This window comes from Poromitra crassiceps, assembly GCF_964638095.1.
Source record: "Poromitra crassiceps genome assembly, chromosome: 4".
Taxonomy (NCBI): domain Eukaryota; kingdom Metazoa; phylum Chordata; class Actinopteri; order Beryciformes; family Melamphaidae; genus Poromitra; species Poromitra crassiceps.
Genome location: NC_139626.1, coordinates 11,663,926 through 11,669,235, shown reverse-complemented (window position 1 = coordinate 11,669,235; position 5,310 = coordinate 11,663,926).

Here is a 5,310-nt window from a genome sequence, read left to right as displayed (position 1 = left end):
TGTTGCAGACTTGCTACAGACAAGCATCAAGCTAGGCAGAACACGTCAACACGACATCCGCTTTAATACAATTATATATACAGTACATTACGTTAATCGTTTAATTTGCCACAGTTTAACTCCATATATTATTATTTCTAGTGTGTGCTTTGATTTCAATTGTTGTTGGTGTGCTCACCCCACAGTAACGAATTCTTCTTTTTTCTTTCAAAAGTGAAAGTGAAATGTATCCGTTTATTTCGAAATCAAAACGTTACATTCCCGGTCCTACTCTTGCTAACTCCAGCAAGCTTGGCACAGTTCTGCAAACAGAGCTATTTCCACTCATTTCCGCTACCAGCCCCACCCCCAACCGACAACCAGCTGTCAAATGACACAGATGCTGTGTGTGTGTGTGTGTGTGTGTGTGTGTGTGTGTGTGTGTGTGTGTGTGTGTGTGTGTGTGTGTGTGTGTGTGTGTGTGTGTGTGTGTGTGTGTGTGTGTGTGTGCGTGCGCGCGCGCGCGCGCGTGCGTGCGCGCGTGTGTGTTGTGCGTGCAATTTAATTCCTGTCCAAAACCTTGATGCACAGACATTTTCATTTCAACCTATATTTTGTAGGCCCTCGAAAATGTTTATTTGCCAAGTGCAATGACAAATGCTGATATGGTAGAAGCCTCTGGTAGACTGCGCTCACCATATTATTACCTCTATACACACTTCAGTTAGAGAACAGCTACAGTAGACTCCAGTCCTCTCTCCATATTACCTCTATACACACTTCATTTAGAATGGATGAATGAATGAATTTTATTTTGCACATGCACACACACCCACAAATTACACAGTTTAAGATACATAAAAGATAACAAAAGACAACAAGTAGTCCAAACAGTGCAGGAAGAGGTAGGAAACCTGTATGGGCTTATTTGAGCCTCCACCTAAGAAACAAAAATAACGCACACGTAAAATACATACACTACCTACAGTAAACACTAAACATAAAAACCCTAGAGGTTAAAATAAGACTTTAAAAATAATGATGACCTCAGAACATATTTCCTCAATTACAATTGTACTTTTGCAGCAACTGCTGCCTTAATCTCTTTTTAAAGACAGGCACAGATATTGACATTTTTAAGGTGTCCTCAAGTTCATTCCACAGCTGTGGACCTCTGCAAACTATACTAAAGCTCGTACATTTAAGCTTACGCTTTTTTCCCCTTATAATATGTTTCCTTCTTGTCTGATGTGTGTGTGAGTGAACATAAATTGGAACAAGGTCACAAAGTCTGTTGTTTCGTATATGCACCACATCATACATAACACATGCATTGTGAAAGACATTACTTTCGGGCAGCTTCAGAAGACTGTAGCGCTGGAAGAGAGGATCAGTATGGGCATTAAACTTCGACCAAGAAATGGCACGTATGACTTTTTTCTGTACAGTCTGTAGTTTCATGAGATAACTGGGAAAGGTATTGCACCAAATAATATTACAATAGTTAATATGAGGCTCAAACAAGGACAGCTACAGTAGACTCCTCTCACCATATTACCTCTATACACACTTCAGTTAGAGAGCAGTTACAGTAGACTTCTCTCACCATATTACCTCTATACACACTTCAGTTAGAGAGCAGCTACAGTAGACTCCTCTCATCATATTACCTCTATACACACTTCAGTTAGAGAGCAGCTACAGTAGACTCCTCTCACCATATTACCTCTATACACTTCAGTTAGAGCAGCTACAGTAGACTCCTCTCTCCATATTACCTCTATACACACTTCAGTTAGAGCAGTTACAGTAGACTCCTCTCACCATTACCTCTATACACACTTCAGTTAGAGAGCAGCTACAGTAGCCTCCTCTCACCATATTACCTCTATACACACTTCAGTTAGAGAGCAGCTACAGTAGACTCCTCTCTCCATATTAATTTACCTCTTTACACACTTCAGTTAGAGAGCAGCTACAGTAGACTCCTCTCACCATATTAATTTACCTCTTTACACACTTCAGTTAGAGAGCAGCTACAGTAGACTCCTCTCACCATATTACCTCTATACACACTTCAGTTAGAGCAGCTACAGTAGACTCCTCTCACCATATTACCTCTATACACACTTCAGTTAGAGAGCAGCTACAGTAGACTCCTCTCACCATATTACCTCTATACACACTTCAGTTAGAGAGCAGCTACAATAGACTCCTCTCTCCATATTACCTCTATACACACTTCAGTTAGAGAGCAGCTACAGTAGACTCCTCTCACCATATTACCTCTATACACACTTCAGTTAGAGAGCAGCTACAGTAGACTCCTCTCTCCATATTACCTCTATACACACTTCAGTTAGAGAGCAGCTACAGTAGACTCCTCTCACCATATTACCTCTAGTCTATACACACTTCAGTTAGAGAGCAGCTACAGTAGACTCCTCTCACCATATTACCTCTATACACACTTCAGTTAGAGACCAGCTACAGTAGACTCCTCTCACCATTACCTCTATACACACTTCAGTTAGAGAGCAGCTACAGTAGACTCCTCTCACCATATTACCTCTATACACACTTCAGTTAGAGCAGCTACAGTTGACTCCTCTCCCCATATTACCTCTAGTCTATACACACTTCAGTTAGAGAGCAGCTACAATAGACTTCTCTCCCCATATTATTACCTCTATACACACTTCAGTTAGAGAGCAGCTACGGGGACTGTCAATCATATTTCTCTAATCAGTTGTGGAGGTTCAAGGAAAAATATATTTTGGTCAGTGAAGGGTCACAGCTTTTTAATTCAGAGCGCCCCAAATCCCTCCAGCCCCCCCCCCCCTCTAAATAACGAACAGTCCCTTAGCTATATTTTTTGGGGCCCTCCAAAAATGGATTTGCCAAGTGCAATGACAAATGCTGACATGGTAGAAGCCTACATAGAAAATAGTCAAATACAATGAAAATGGCCTGCAGGCTAAATTTCATTTTTCTAAACCAAGTTTCATTCGGCCACATGTCTTTTAACCCAAGCATGTTCCCCCCTGTGCCATCCTTCACTTTTTGCTTTCAAGAAAAACACCCAAATTGTGAACCAAATAGCTTTTATTAATTGACACGTTAGTGGTTAAGCAATGAGACATTGTACATAAATCAGTTACCGACATGAAACAAAAGCAAGAAAACAAATAGCCTCGGTCTGAACTACATTTTGTGTTTTTCACTGACAGCCGTCAGCACTGCTGCATGTTGTTGCTGACTGACAGACACAGCTTTTATTATTTTTTATTATGCTTTTATTATACCACAACTGTGCCTTGTTTTGGTGGTTTTTGGAAAAGGCCTCTGTTGATATGAAACTGTGCCAGTGACATAATGTTAGTGTCAAAACACGGTTAGTCCAGGAAAGTTCTTCTGATCATAGACGTTTTGCAACCGACAGAAGGCAAGTGGCTCTCTGGTAAATACAAGCATAATGCGTTCTACAATGGCAGTGATTCACATTATATACAAAAGAAAAAAATGAAACTGTGATACTGTCTGAGCTGGGGGGGGGACTTGACATCACAAATACGCAGGCATTTTGGTAAACTTTGGCAACAGTTGTGGAAAACTGTATTTCCCATTACTTTGGATTGACAAATTCTTCTTGGCTATTCTGCGAAATACATTCAGAGCAGAACGCTGAGGAATGAACTTAGTATTTTGTGAATGTTGTTAGGCATTATAGGCACTCATAGAATATCACCTGATGGTGAATATGTATAAAACACATTTACTGTATAGATCTTGTTGCAAACAAATGAATATAGACAATAATAAAAATGTATTAAAAATAATCGAAAGAGTTGTGGTTTGGATGAAATGTTCATTTAGGATCTGGTGAAATGCACCTTTATATTCTAACTGATAAAAGTACAGTATATTGTTGAGATGAATGGACACTAGGGGTCAGTGTCAGAGCGAAGGAAGGACTTGCCCTTACAAGTGTATAGGAAAAAGAGTGAAGTTGGTTGTAATATAGAAGCCAAAGTACAGGCAGGTACAGAGAATACACAACGTTGACAACAATCAAAACTGGTTCTAACAGATGTGATAAAGCTATTGCTCATTGTCTTATCTTAAAATAACACAGAAACATTTTTTATAGGAAAACCCCCAACAGATCTAAAATGTCACATGATAGCAGTGAACAACATTGAATAACATCTAGTGGACCTAACATAAGAATAGGCTATTTATTTGTGTAGCATTTCTTTCTTTCTTTCTTTCTTTTCCTGCAGACCTTCATTTGAATATGCTGCTGCAAAACATTTCCATGGATGCAGGAAAACATTGGAAGAACATGTTGCAAGAAGATATTGCAATGAAACAAGGTGTATTGGAAAAAAGACATCACATTCTCTCAATGACCAAAAGGAGATGACACCGGCCTATAATAGAACGCGTGATCAGTCACAAACACAATCACAAATACAAACACAAATACTGTGTGAGCTCATCAACACATTACTGATTCACTGTGCTTCAATAATATCATGAAAATTATGCAGAGTAAGGAAATACATAACACTTCAGTAGCTATTAGTGATCTAAACAAAAAGAGAGTGGAAAGAATATTCATGTGTGTGATTTGTAAGATTTTCAAAAGACAAGAAAGCTTCTGGATATGAGCATGACTACTCTATCTACTTGATGTGTTTAGGAATATAATGTGGCAGTTGGGAGAGCTCCATCATCGGAAACACAGTTGAGTTCACTGGAATTTCTTTAGCTGCGACCACCTGCATCTCTGTGTGTGTGTGTGTGTGTGTGTGTGTGTGTGTGTGTGTGTGTGTGTGTGTGTGTGTGTGTGTGTGCGTGCGTGCGTGCGTGCGTGCATGCGTGCGTGCGCGTGCATGCATCTGTGTGTGTGTGTGAAGGTATGTGTTTGTGTTCATGCCAATTGGCTAAAAGGCAGAGTGGGCTCTCTCTGCCATCCTGCATTTTGGAGATGTGCATAATGTGGTCACAGCTATTGCAAATTCGTGCTTGTTTCTTTATGTTCAATAATATGAGTGTTTAAATGGACAGGAAATAAGTATTTTCCACATTGTAAGTGATTAGGGTTCTGATGGAAAAAAAAGTAAATGAAATTATTAAAGCAAATTATACAGTTCCTTTATTACAAGGGGGATGGCTTTTTCCCCTCCTAGTGATCATTTATTCATGTCAGTTCTGTTTTTTTATTTTTTTTATTTTTGGATTCCCATTAGCCGCTACCAAGGTAGCGACGACTCTTCCTGGGCTCCACCTGTTGTTGTCCATCTATCTGTAACCCCCCCCCTCACC